Below are 15791 nucleotides of genomic sequence, written 5' to 3' on the forward strand. Positions count from 1 at the left end.
ACATTTTTCTAACTAAACCTGACAATAAGAAGACAGCGTGAGATGTAGTAGAACGAAAAGAGAATAGACTTAAATGAATTCTAAATAAACCAAATTTACTAGCTGAGGATAGTGATGAATGAAAAGTAATAAGCATTTGTCATTGAAGAACTTGACAGTAATCATTTCGCACACATCTTGACTTTAAATCAAACTTGAGATTAATATGATTTAGTGGGAGATGGAGCTTCACTACGACGAAGTTGCATCAGCGGTCAATAAATTATATGGAAGCACGGAAACAGTGCATGCACAAGAGGTGTTATGAAATGTGAAAGAAATAAAGGGATGCCAATTGTTCTTAGCAACGAAAGAAAAAATATTGTGTGATGGTATCGCGATGGAGCACCGTGGTAACAACAGACAGCTTTATTAAGTGATGCGTTGCAGTTCATGAATACATTACGTAATATTTGCAGCTCCTTAATCTCAATCGTGAATCTCTTGCTGCATCATTTTTCGTTTTAATTATCCCACAAAACATGACTGGAAGTGGGAAAGTGTTTCCCTCTCTCCCTCTTATTCATCTTGCCCTGGTTTCTTATTTTTCGTACCGGGCCACCATCCAGAAGAGGAACGCTCCGAGGTGGAGCAAAGGGTCACATCACGATGCGGCCAGCCGACGCAGCATCCCTTCCCCAACTTGGAAGACGAGCGTGACCTCGGTACTGCTTGGACTTCCATCGTGATGGAAGTAATGAACCGATCGTGGGTATCCTTCCATCGACCCTGTTTGCAGACGATGGCAACCAGGCAGGTGAAATATCAGCGGGTTGTAGACAACCTCCAGAGGAGCGTGGCGATTTATTTCTTCGATATCCCGATCTCGCTCGGGGTATTTCTTATCGATGGGATCCATTGTTTTCTCTGCCAGGCTTCGTTGTATGGGTATTTTTTAATGATCGATTTTGCGCCTGGGTTGATAACAATGCGCCCACCGCGACACTTAACAGTCGAGAAGGAGATGGTCGTGCTTCCAATATTACTCCTGCGTGATCCGAAAGATACGGATCTTATCGAAGGTACCCTGCAGAAACTCGTGGAGACGGGTGAGATGTTACGATTGTGGATTTGAATTCAGAAGGTGCTAGATCAAAATCTAGTTTTCGCTTTCAAATAAGTGCCTGCAAATACTTGGAAGTTGCCAGGCTACCTTCAAACTACACTTGATGGTGCAAGTAATGCTAATAGGTGAAGCGATTTGTAATATGGCCAGATGGACATAGTCAAATGGTGATTTGGAGGTTGATGCACTCACGTTCAAAGGTTGCGTTGAATTTATGCACAGATATGCTAACCGGGACTGGGCCAACAGTTTAAAGCAGAATTTCAATCACTATCTTCCTTGACCTGGTATCGAACCCTAGACCTCTTGATTCCAAGGCGACGAGATTACCACTACGCCATCGTAGAGGCCTAAGGTTTAATAAATCCAATAAAATTTATAGTTTCATGTTTTTCACTAACTCTCTACGTTAATCAAGACGTTGAAGATGAATGATGAACTCGAGAAACACATAATGAGACAAAGAAATATCCATGTCTTACTCAGAATTCGAACCGCTATCTTTTGAATGAATGAATGATTTATGTTACTTTGAGTTTTTGCCACTTTTGGCTAATTGCGAAGATGATGATGAATGGTGATAAGATGAGCTGGATGAAGGGAAACCCACAAACATATATAGGAACGACACAACACGAACCAGATAGAGGATTACACTGGCTGTGAGTCCAGACGCAAGAGCCTCAATAGTTCTCAAAAAGCAGTCTAGGGTGTACTACGTGGAAGTGATGGATAGACATTGATACCCTTTGAAATTCAATCACTTTCTTATTCAACATTTTCACATTTTTATCGTTGCAACTAGCTGGAAGAACCATGTAGTTGAACTATTTGATAGTAACAAAAAAATCCAACTGAAACAACCAGGAACACACCTTGAAAATTCAACTATAGGGAAAATGTGTCCAGATTTCAAGATGTAGTTCTGTATATCTGAGGAGAAATGGGTGGCAAGTTATCAAGGCAAGAACAATGAAGGTAATATATATATCACACACTGCTGAATCTTCAAGATAAAGGCAAAAGGAGAGTGAACAAGCTTTTGAATCTTGAAGATAAAGCTTAATTGAAAGCATAATACATAATATAGGTGAGAGCAATTTCTTGTCAGCGTTTTTCCCACACATCTGAGCAATTAATGTACCATTGCATAGAACCGCATTCTTGTAATTTCTTTCATGAACATTCGGTAGGGAAAAACCCTCAGCATTTTTTTTCTGCGAGCGTTGTGTGTTGTACAATTGACGATGTCAAAAGATTGATTGCTTAAAAGGAACATCTGAGGAAGGAGTAGTCCTTGCAGAAGAACAAGCCAGCCCAGGCAATAAAACGGCAGGAGCTTTACATAAATCAAACTTGGAGAAGGGAGGAAAGCAACCGAAAAATCATCAAATGCTTCTCTCAACTACAATGTTATGTTCCACAATTTGAGTAATGTCCTTGATGTTCGTCACAGTCCACGCCCCATGAAATCGAAAGAAATTTCCGCAGCAGCATAAAATTTGCAGAGGACATTCCGTTAGCTACATTTCACAACAGTAATTGGAATTGAAATGTAAACAAAAGAAGAGAGATAAATGTAAACTCTATCCTGGGAATCTCTAGAGCAAGCGAACGAAAATTAGTCTCAGACTCGAGAGGGCTCAACCAATCAACGCGTGCAAAGGAAAAACGTGGCTGCAGCTACGAGCCGTTTGAAGCAATGGGCACTGCTTTGCTCCACTAGCTTTCTCCCCTTCTCTTCCGTTATGTGCGACTTTGTGCACAGATCCCCGAGACAGAGTACAGGAGTAATGCGGAACTACTGAAGAGATGTGCTAGCCTTATAGTCGCACAGCGTCAACCTACGTGGCTTAGAGAATTTATCCGGGTTCAATCTTCTTCACACTCTAAATGCGTATGTAGGGAGGTACAAGTGAAAGAAGCCTCATGTTCACCACGCCACCTCTAGAAAGACTCGTGAACGGAAACAGGTATTCTGATATCGCATATGTGCGAACATCCTATTTGTCTCTGTGTATGGAGCGTGCACCATCATCGAAATTTTCCATAATGTTGTCCTAAAGGGGCGTTATGGCCTAAAATGTGCGCTACCCCGTTACATATGTACTACTCATACATGCAAAATTAAGAATCCGAAATAATTTTATTAGTATACTTGTTTCCGAGATAACTACAGCGATAGAGATGAATTGATGAAAGCCGACCTCCGTGGTGGAGCGCTTTGCAGAGCATGCTACGACGCCAGGGTTCCCGGGTTCGAACCCCGGTGTGGGCACGGAGTGTCGCATCATCAGTATCATAACTCATCCTCATCTTCTCAAGTAGCAAAATGCGAAGTAAAATAGCCACATGAGTGATAGAATGAATTGTTGAAAGAGATGATGACAAGCAGAACGAAGTTATTGTAAGCACAATGACGTGACTTCTGAGAAATAATTTATTTCATGCTTGATAGTTCTGATGTTAATTTCATGACTATATTATTCGTATCTGTACAGATCGTAATAAAAGACCTCACAACTTTAAAATTGCAGCCACGTTATGTCTTTAACAACACGTGCTCTATAATCCTTCGAATAAGATTGCTGCACATATCACACGTTTTATTTATATATTCTTCGTTTTCACAGTGGACAAAAAATAGAATAGAATTCTGATCTCTGGAATCAGAGCATGATACCAATAATATTTTCTAAAGCTGTTGAGATTGAGAGATCAGTATTAACATGGCGTTTCAATAATCATAACTAGGACCCGCATGGTTATGCACTTTCCATAATGCATATGCAAATGCATATTTTAAATATATTTTTTAAAAAAATGCATATTGCATATTTCAATGCATATATGAATCATATGTATAAACTTCTTCCATATTGTAGAGACAACAATGTTTGTATTTACGTTTGTGCGTTGGACGTATTGTCTTCAAATAACTTTGTTTTCTTCCATCATAATCGCGGGAACATTCAACAACAATTTCTTTTTAGAGAAACCAACAACAATGCAATTGTGTGTCTATACACGATCTTGAACTTGATGTGTCAGATACTATTGACTTAAAATATTGTCCAGTTGTATCTTGTGTAGTAGAGAACGTTTTTTTTTTCTGAGTATAAAATGTTCTTGCCGAAAACAGGAGTTTCAAGGTTAAAAATTTGAGATATCATGTTGTAATCAAGTGCAAAGGAATTCAATTTTCCATTCACTTGTACAACAGCAATGTAAAGTAAACAATAGTGTGTGGAAGAATTCAGAACTGTAGCTCCTACATTAATTACTTGCTAAATTGTGGGAGCTGACAAAATAAGAAATATCTGTTTACATGTAGGGTTTACGCAGTAACTGAAAGAAAATATTGAAAAAAGGTAAGATGTTTTCTAAAGTGTATATTTATTTGCATATTTCGAATCTGTTTAGTGCATATTTGCATGCATATTTTAGATATTTTAAGTGCATAACTATCCGGGCCCTAATCATAACCATATTAAAGTATCGAATAAATCTATTCCTAATTTCTCCCCTATTGACTTTACTTTGATGTAAACCAATCTCTCTACTACACTTCTGCTCTGAAGCACTTTCCTGTAGAAGTGACACGTGCAAGTCTCCGCTAACCGAGATACGTTACAGTCATAGAATACAGCACGCAACTCACATAATAGCATGTTATTATACATTTCTAGATAATATAATTACAAGCTGTAAAACTTCCATAGTCTACAATCTAATGTAATTAGCAATCATTAGAATCCAAATGTCTATTGAATGAAATTCCGCACCATAATTGTCATATATTTAACCCCACACTGGTCTCCAATTCTATATTCCCTGATGATGAGAGCAATGTATGCGCTCGAAACGTTGGAAGCTAACTCCAATCTAGCCTCGTTGGTAACCCGACCCCACCTGTTCGAATCACGTCGCCAGGAAAGCTACAATTCCTACTATTGAATGAAGCTTGTTTTTTATGAAGGCGAAATTGTTTTTTTTTTTTTTGGATGAAGCTACTTTTTTCGTTCCCAAAATTAATTTCTTACTGAAAATCATGTGAAAAGTTAACGGGATTTAATAGGTTTCATTTCGGATGTGGAATCAGTTGGTAAGAAAAAAAGTAAAGGCCGCTCTGAGAGTGTTGACATATTTAGTGCAAAAATCTTGAGAAATGATCTGTTAGAAGGTTTAGATGAACCTCATAATATGTTATGAAATAAATACTTTAATTGGGTTGTACTGTACTTTAAATGTTAGTTGTCCCATTACTTTAAGAAGTAGATGACAATTAGTGAAAAACTTGCGGTGTTAATGAAAATTACAATAGGTATACTGATATGTCTGTGTGGTTTGATTTTAAACAAAGTTCCCTGATTCGTGTTGCAGGGAAAGGAAACTCACTACCAAATTAATATACTGGAATAAAATGTTTGCTGATTTTTCGGAGTTCTCTTAATATCGGTGCGCACCAATCACTTGGAAACCTATTGTGTTATTACTTGGAAGGCTTAAGGTCAGTACTTTGTATTAAAGCTTCCCTATATTCAAAACAAGTTTGACCACCTGTATTCCAGAAAATATTAGCTGGCTTGAGTCTTGGAAGTATTATCTTTATAAGATTTCCTTACTCCGGCGTTTCTTAGAGCAATTTTTCAAACCCAAAACCCAATCGTCATAATTGATTACAATATTCACAAATAAGGAAGAGTCTCACAAACAAGTTCAGAATTAAAACAATTGTGTGATATTTAGTTACCATGTAATAAAAATGCATGTAGGAAAGAGGACGTACAATACAGATAGTACAAACACTGTGGTGCAGTGGTTAGCACAGCGCCCTGCAACATCAGGGATCTCGAAGATCGAATCCCTACCTGACGCGGGTGTTCTTTGTGAGTGTCCCTTCATCAACAGCATCATAGCATCACTCATCTTCATCATAGCGATTATCCAAAAGTGGCATAAAAGCGAAGTAAAATATAACAAATCAATAAACAATACAGATTTCTGACAAAGGAACCAAGACAATTTTGTAATTTTATACATCCGGTTTAGTTTACAGATGTTATTAATTTCCCATGAATGAGAATGTGATCATCAATGAAGTAATGAACTAATTAATGCAATGATGACCAATGGAATTTTCACAGAGAAACTTATGCAAACATTTCTAATGCAGTTGCGTCTCAGCTCATTATACTCCTCCTAATGAAACAAGCAGACCGTGAGAATTTTCTCACCATATGATACCGAATCTCGCACGTGTGATAAAATTAATAGGAGTTGATGGTGCGCAAAGCAACAAGCTCCACAAAGCTCCCTTTCACTTCTCAGAATCCACACATATCGCAGTGTTTCATGTACTTGCGACCTGTCAGCGTTATCTCTAGCACTTGTCAGTAGCAACGACGAAGAACAAGTTTTCGTCCATTCTAGTCTGCTCAAAACAGCGGATGACCTTTAACCTGTCTCCCTGCGAGTCACGAAAAATTTGTCCGGCATCCAGAATGTCTCAAGGTTGTGACTTTCATCTGTTTTTCTTGCCTTTTATCTTCAAGGTGGTTGGTTCTTCCTGCCTGTGGGGGATTCTACCATAAGAGTACTCACCTCAAGACTCTTCGGCGTTGTCTCGTGACATTCCACCAGCACTGTTTGCTGCTGAGTATCACCAGAAATGTGCTACTACCTTTCACTCTTTTCTCATTTTTCATACATGACGTAGACAGAACCCCAAGGAGGAATGTTGGCTCAAGTTGCCAGGGAATATGAGGATTTGAACTAGTCCTCAAAGTTGACTACATATTGAACTACGGAAGACAAATATTCTGTTTTCTGTGGTAAATGTGTTGAACTGCTATAACGTAATTCCTTGTCTCTCTCTTCAGTTTCTGGGTATATGTAATTTACAACCTTAGTGACAATGAAGTTCGACCAGTCACAAATATAGGAGTGCGTTGTGAAAGAAGGAGAACACATGCATATGCTGAACATATTTTATTCAGCAGGCTACATGGAACAAAGGAAAACATAAATTTCCGCTGCAACGCAGCAATGTATGGTGTCCACACAAAATAAAACATTTTCGTCCATCTACACGTGACATTGAAGTTCGACCACTGTTAGAGGGGATCCTATTTATCATGGTGTGACGCCGCCCCGTCGGTGAATAACTGTGGCAATGCTTCGGGGCATGCTGCGGACGAGTCGTTCGAGGTATTCCACATCGATGCAGTGCCATTCCTCCTGCAGGCAGGCGATAAGAGCAGCCACTGTCGTGGGTCCCCGCTGTTGCACAATTCGTTTAAGAACAAGCCACACATTCTCAATGGGCGAGAAGTCGGGACTCGATGGTGGCCATGGCAGAGTTCGCACGTGATAGCGAGTCAACCATTCTCTTGTCAGCCGCGCTGTATGAGGCCTGGCATTATCGTGTTGAAAGATGAGACGCCGCCTGTGGAACAGGTGCCTTGACACTGTGGGAAGATGCCGCTCCAGTATGCGTGTATAGGCTTGTGCATTCACAATGCCCTCACAGACGTGTAGTGGGCCAACCCCAGATGCCGTCATGCATCCCCAAACCATCACTGACGCAGGTTTCTGTACCCGACGTGCATTACATTTTGCTTCATTCTGTTCCTCCTTCCGACAAATGACTGTTTTCCGTATTTTCCCGTACACAACATTGAAAATGGATTCGTCCGTCCACAAAACCCTGTTCCACTGCCGAAATGTCCATCTCCGGTACATTCGTGCCCACCGTAGTCGATTGTTTTGTTCAACATGGAAAGGAAGGGTTTACGTTTCGCCTTGTACACTCGGTAACCGCATTGCTGTAGGTAACGGCGAATGGTTCTGGTTGACACTTCAATGTGAAAGCGTTCTCGAGTCCACGGTCGTAATTCGGCCACAGAAACATGATTGTTGGTCTGGATATAGCGCCTAAATATCCGTAGGTCACGCACGCTCAGCAGGCGTTTTCGACCGGGGGCCTTACCTGGCTCTGTAGTACCCGTATTTTGGTGGTGTTTGATGATGCAGTGGACGGTTGACTTGGGTAAGTTCCGTTGGCGCCCTATTTCCCGTTCACTGAGTCCATCCCGTTGCAACACCACCACTCTTCTCCTCACGGTGTTGTCAATAGGTTTGCCCCTGGCCATGGTGATGATGCACTGCAGTTCCTCGGTGCACAGCACGCGCTTATATACGGCGGACTCCCTTATCGTGTCCGTGACGTCACGCTTCCGTCGAATGCGCCACTATCTTGAATTTTTACGTATGGGTCTGGTGCCTGGTCGAAGTTCAATGTCACGCGTATAGTTCCCCGTTTTCGTTCTTTACGTGACCTTGGGTGCAACATGCTGGGATCACGATTCTTGCTTGCTCACACGCCTCCTCTTACACACATGCGTCACTTCTGCGGGTCACCCATTCCACCGTCTGTGCCTCTGTGCATTTAATCACGTATTCCTTTCTGGTCGAACTTCATTGTCACCAAGGTTGTAATTTCCCTATAAAATAACGGAATTTATAAATGTTACGCTGATCTTTAGCATGTACACCTTTCATTTTTTGTTATTTTCTCACTTAAGCCTGAATCACATGGAACTGGATATCCAGTAGGAATGCCCTAGTTGGCGCTGGACTGGCTACCCATTTGATAGTTTTCGCTTGACACGATACTTGTACGGTACTTGTCGATAGACTTTTGTTCCCATAAGACATTGCGCAGAGCAGACAATCTGTAAAGATGGACGAGCAATTTCAAGAACGTTGTAGGAGAATTACTGCTTTGTGCCTTTATTAGAAATTAAAAAAAAGAAAAGTATGGACTAGAGATTGGCTCTAGAAAAATATGGTATTCAATGCGTAAAAAGAATCAAACATTTAATTTAATACACTTGAAATAATAAGGATTTTCATTTTCGGTAATCATATTTGTTACGTACACATCTCATCGTTTTGATAAATACCTAAATATTAATGAACTGAACACGACTGCACTGCACGTCATCTACTTCCTTTTTTTTTTATCGAGAAAACAGCCAAAACTCAGAAACCACAGACAAAAAACTCCTCTTTGCAAACTCACAGATTATCTTCACATGGCCAAACTTTGCTCTGATTGGCTGTTCCACAGAACCCAGTCGAGGAAACCCAGTAGCAATTAGAACATGTCATATTCCTTAAAACCAGTAAAGCAGGCAGCCATCAAATCCGGGTAGGTAGTCAGTTCCGTGATTCGGCCTTAATACGATTTATTGGTTTGTTTAAATATGATTGTTTGTTGCTATCGGTTTTATAGTTTTTGGCTTTGATTAAACGCAATGAAATGAAGTGTGTAAGAACTCTGGGCCCAGTGGCGACGATTAGGGGGGGTTGTCGAGGGTGGTCAGTTGCCCCCCCCCCCCACTTTTTACCACTTTTGCTGCCGGACTATGCTAAACTTTATGTTTTAAGTGAAAGTAAGATGTTCTTGCCCCAAAGTTTTGACGCCTTGCCCCACCAGTTTTGGAACCCAACACCTGGGCCCAACACCTAACAACGGAAGTTGTAGCCATTCCCAGTTTCGATAAATTTCTACAAATAACCAGTCTGGAAACGATACTGTCTGTTATTCAATCTGGATCTAAGACAGTGAATAGACAGAACGAAGATTGAGATATGGGAGAAAATGCGAAATTTGTCTAAGATAGTATTAAAAAAAAAAACTTATTGACTTTGTGTAAGTGATGTGCTAGTGACATTATATTGCAGAAAGTGTTCAATATGTATGGCTTTAATAAACCTTGGGCCAAGATATGATATGACGTTTTCATTTTTGACATCACGTCTTGGGGAGATACGATCGGTGGAACCATAATTTTAAGGAGATTCTCTTAACCCTACCGCATACAGAGATAGGACAGGTTACCGTGATGTAGTAATCCTTGGTTCCCAAAAAGGAACGCCACAAAAGAACATGATGGTATGAGAAAAAACACTTTCCAGGTGGCACATATTCATGATTACTGATATGCGAATCTGTTAGGAGAACATGTATGCCTCGTTCATACAATTCCTGTTCTGGTATGGACATGATTTCTCACTTATCTACAATTTCTTAAGGTTATTAGCAAAATAAATTGCATTCACTTAACATTTTCTCCGACGAATGGCTATCTCTGTTAGCCACTGGTAACATGACGAGATATTAATTGATATTGTTCTGTCCACGAGAATCTCCATGTCCCAATAAGTTTATCTTCTTTTAATTCCGGTCTGCATCGTTGTATTTCTTGCAAATAGTTTTATAAATGAATATTAATATTTGTATGGATTCCTGCGAGCTCAAACATGGCATCTTCACGTAATGTATTTCAGAGTCTGCTGTGCTAAGAAGCAGCACAGCATATGTTTGGAAATTTGCCCAGTGTAACGATTGAAAATTTTTTGGCAAATCTTTTTAATATTTAATAGCCCTCGTATAAATTCATTTGGAGTTTTAATCTTTTGAATGTACATTTTTATCTTTTATCTTTGTTAACATTGTAACGCAGTTTCGGCCCAACGAGAAAGAACGCAAAGCAAGTAGAAGCTTGCGTTGTTTTTCTTCCTTAACAACAATGAGTTCTTTTCGTTCGGCGCTGCGTGGGTTTGTAAATAAGTTTAGCTTGCATTGTGTTTCTGGATATGTCTTTTGGAAAGGGTAATTGTTAGATGCTAAAAATAACTTTTCAGTTTGTCGAAATCTTTTGTTGAGAAATAGGATTGCGCAATCTCGCATGTATAAATATCAGCGTTCTCGCTGGCAGATTCATTCAGTATAGCAGTAGATTCCGGAATCGTTAGGTGATTAAATCGCTTGTCGAGGTCCAGGGCTGGGAGAATACGGGCGTTGTGTGGGAAGTGGCTGGTCAGCTCTCCCTTCCACAATGTCCGAGGTTCTCCGAAAGCCACCTTTCAGGATTTGTGCTGGTCAGCATGATCCTTAAAGGGGATTTAGCGAGCATATAAATAATTTGATTTATACATAATTAATCTTAATAATTTAAAATTTTGTTTCATAAATTCTATCGAAGTTGGCACTGGTCAGTGTGACTCCGATATAAATTCAAGTTATACATCCTTCTCGTCGAGTTATTTGTTTTAATTCTTAAATCATTTTGAATTCTCCTGGTCAGGAGGTTCATTTAAATAAATTTGTTTCTTTGATACTTAAATCCGAGAGCATACCTCTGGTCAGAGATGTCTCTTAAATCTAATAACTTATATAGTTTCACGTCCGTTTCTAAAGTCTGAGTATCCGGAACGTTTATTGGTTTTTCTTATTTTGGTTTTATGTTAGATATAATTTTGAAACAGTTATAATAGGTGACCGGTCGAGTAAATGTTTTTATAGAAATTCGTTTTATGTAAAAGTCTATTGTTTTGCTTTTGCAATGTAAGTAGCCAAAGAGGGTAGACAGTGTCCCCTGTTATGTTATGGAATTCCAAGCGAACATTTGTAGTTTGTGGCCGAGAGATGGCTTTGGTAATTGGGTAGAGACAGGCTCCCCTTATCTTTAGTTATGAATGTTATTGGAGGTTGGCCCCGAAGAGGGTAGTATACCTCGAGAGTTCTAAAGAACATAATACTGAAGTGAAAATATGACAGAAGCACAAATAGATATTTACGGATAAGAAGTTTATGTAATTTTCTTTTAGTTTTGGTTAATGGAAATTGTCGATCATTGCTGTTAATTTGTCACCTGTTTATTGAAACCAAGTTAAGCTGGGATATGGACGATATATATATACCTATATAAGAGAGAGCTCTCTGGATTGTATTTTATGAGAAAGCAAGTTTCAGTCTATGTTTTTCGGAAGTTATTTGAACAGAAAGTAAATTTTGGCATTGTAATTTTCTCTCGATCTGAAGATTGTATACTTTCTTTTATCCTAACATATGTATGGATTAGTAAATAAATTTATAATCGTTATTTGGTATTTCTTTGAAGTAAGTTTGCCTAATAAGTATAAATTAACTGACTTCCTTTTGGTTGGAGAGGTGTCCCGCCGTTACTGGTCAGTGAGGCGGAGGCCTTATCAATCCAAAGGACGCCAGAATTGATTATGCTGATTTCAATCGCGAATCGTATGCGTGTCCTCACTGGTCAGTGGGATGCGGGTGCGATTGCGGTGGAGTTCGAGCATGAGAAAGGGCTATTATATTTTGAAGTCTTGGTTATGTAAGTGTAAATTTAACTTTTGATTATATTATTATCTTGAAACAGACCCTTACCCGAACTTTGAGATGCGGACTCTTATGCCCCGCAGGTACTGAGCGTAGTCGTGGCATTTATATATTTATAATAGAAAGATATTTGGTAGGCAGCGACGCCCGGTCTTTGTCTGTCGAGGGGACCGAGCCGGTGTGTCGTGTGTCTTGGCAACGGCAAGACGCCCGTACTTGTTGCACCAGGGTAAGCAGTAAACATACTTACAGGCCAAAACCAAGTGGTAAGTTATAATCGAATATACGTCTTACCATGTAGGCAGATCCCTTTTAGTGGAGTGTTGAGATTTTGAAGTCCTTTGGTGTGTGCAATCTGAGAGATACAAATACAGGTATGCATATATCATTATTGATATTTTGAAATTAACTAATCTCGCAAATTTATAACTTATTCGTGGTAGGAAAAAATTAAATTTCTCTCATTTGAAACTGCCCGAATTTATAATTTTGAAAATAATTCGATTCGTATTAATAAAAGTAAAAACAAGTCGAATCTGGCAAGATAACCATTTCTGTTACCTAACGTTGCTTTTCTGCTACTTTAGGCTAATCGCGAGGATATGTGATGATTACAGGAAATTCATGAAGGGATACTCACATATCCATACCTAGGCAGGGATTCGAACCCGGAAACTTGGGTGGCGAGTCCAATAGTTGGCTACTTAACGCGTTCGGCCACCGATCCAGCAGTCGACAGATCATTGCGACCGATTTATGAAGAATGACAGAGCAAGATAAGAAATGTATATTTTCCCTGGCTTCGTCCCTCCACGCACTGAATACGAGAGCTGCATGAGTTTTATATTAAAATCATTGATAACCCCACTGGCATTCTAGCTGCAACAAACGCATTTCCTACTTTAAGCATGACGTACAATGTACTTTCCTTTTCATACTTCCTAAAGACTTATCATTCTAAGTACACCCTGTTTTTTCTCCCATGTTTTCGTTGATCTGATACACCATGTTTTCTTCCTCTGAGAAAGGTGCATCTGAAAACGTAGGAGGATCGGGTTTCGAAGACTTTCGATAAAAACTGGTTCACCTCATTTTTCCAGCGACTCCCGACAGTGAATCTTGTATTAAATTACACAATGTTAAGATCATGAGTTGGGCGACTTCCTGAAGAGGCGACCCTCACTCTCTTGTGCCTGGAAGGCATCTGTCCAGAGAATCTGGAAGGTGTTCACTTTCTTTGTTCGAGCCAGGTACTCTGAAGTAGAGCGCCTCTGGAGGACTCGCTTGGAACTAAAGGAAGAAGTGAATCCACTGCTTTGGCTGTTTTGCGTCGCACATTTTTGCCTCCTGTATTCCGTCAGTCAACGATAATGGATAAGTAAGATGGAACATCATACACCAAAGTTAAAGTGCTTGTAGACTTTGCAGCTTCAAATGATCTGTACTTTACCCAAGTCAAAATTGTAATAAATAGGGAAAACTTATAACAAACAGGGATTTGATTATAACTTTAAAGTTGGACTAGAATGGATGACGTCAGCGGCGCAGAGCATGATGGGAAATCTGGCCAAATCCGCACGTGGTCGGGCTCAGTCCGGCAAACTACAGCAAGCGTGAAGCGAAGCATATGCTGCGTGCATGAAAATGACCTGATGTTTTACATTTTTAATTGTATTATTGTAGATTTTTAAATGTAGTTTCCTTTTGGTGAATTAATACGTTGTGTGCAGGTGTGTTGTGTGTTGTGTGTTGTGTGTATGTCATTGTTTATCAATTGTAAGAGAACATCATACATTCAGACAGTTTCGTCGTAGGTTAAGATGGCGTGATTTTTCCAATCCGGGGTGAAATATGAATCGTATTTTAAGGCAAGTACTGTGTTTATGGCTAGCGTTATATGACTTTTACGCTACTCTTTACATCCGCATGCTTTGCAACACGCGTGGTTGCTGTACGATCTCTAATAACGTTCACAAAAAATGAAATGCTGCTTATCAATCAGCGGGTGCGTTCGCAGTATGCGTATATTTGTACGTATATACTTTTCAGCATATCTTCTATGGCTGTCTAAATATACATACGAAAAGTGATAATGGTACATTACGACCTTAAAAAATATAGTACACAATTTTGTACTTCGGAACATTTCTATAAATTATTATTTTCGCGAGACAAAGTTTGACTTTAATTCAATTTTTTTTAAAAATAAATATTTTAATTTTTTGTTTTAATTCCTCTCCACCGGGAATCGAATCTTGGATTCTTCGATTATAAGGGGATAGCATTAGCCACTCCACTATCGGATAAGTCCGATTAATTCCATGAGAAACAGGCTCACTAGTCCTGTATTTTTTCGTATCTTACGTAGATTTATACAACGTTGTTTTGTGGCAAATAGCATCTTTTTAGATACTCTGGCCATTGTTACGAGTCTTAGGAAAATATGAAATACTACATCTGGCATATAATCGTTATATTTGTAACTTGAATCACTGCCACAAAAGTTGTGATCGAAATACTTATCAAACGGGTTTCCATCACGCTCCGAAACGTTTGCCGGAATCATGGCATCGGGCGTGCTTTCGCGCAATGAATTGTGGGGGAAGTTGTTCGCTGAATATCATCCAATTCTAACATAGCAGTTATGTTTATATAGTCGTGCAGATAAACATTACAAAATTAATTCAGAACTGATATTGTGACCTTGGAAGTGAACGAAATTACATTATTTGGGTATGCAAATCCTGACCTCGCCACGATATAGTGAATTTTGTGATTGATGATATTGAAGCTTTCCTCGCGGTAAATGATTAAGATATTTTATCGGGATATCAGCCAGTTGATTTCCGGATCACCTGACTGATATCCTGAGAAATCCTCTTTATCATAGTGGTTACAATGATGGCTGTAGCATGTTGCTATGGGTTTAAGGAAATTAATTATTTCATTAGTAACATTATTGTAGTAACATTATTATAGTAACTGCGGAAACAAATTCGATATTAGCACAAGTGATGTACTAAGCAGCTGTCACAATCCTAGAATTTTTTACACAGTGGCCAAAAGAGTGTTTATCAACTTGTGATAATAATAATGGAGAGTTGAAGTTAAGAAGAAAAATAGGTAAGAATTTGCTTTTAACATACACAGAATTACTAAATAAAATTGGCTAAATTGTGTGTCGAAAGATTAGATTAGTGCATCTAGTTCGTGGTACTCGTGAGCACAAAATTAGATAGAATGAATGAACTTATAGAAAAATAGCTATTGGCAGTCTCTGTGATCTACCAGTTCAGTGTTTGAATCCAGGGTAAGGCATATATTGGCTACATTAACACCGAGGAGTCGAGAGTGTTCGCTTTCAGAAATTCTAGGAAAGTTTGGAGTTGCGATTATCACCTGTAGTTCCAAATGTCATAGTGGATGATCAAGAATATGATAAAATTTGGTTTTATTGGTGACATAAGAATCGTGCAT

Source organism: Lepisma saccharinum, chromosome 25 (genome assembly GCF_977018435.1).
Source record: "Lepisma saccharinum chromosome 25, izLepSacc3.1, whole genome shotgun sequence".
Lineage (NCBI taxonomy): Eukaryota > Metazoa > Arthropoda > Insecta > Zygentoma > Lepismatidae > Lepisma > Lepisma saccharinum.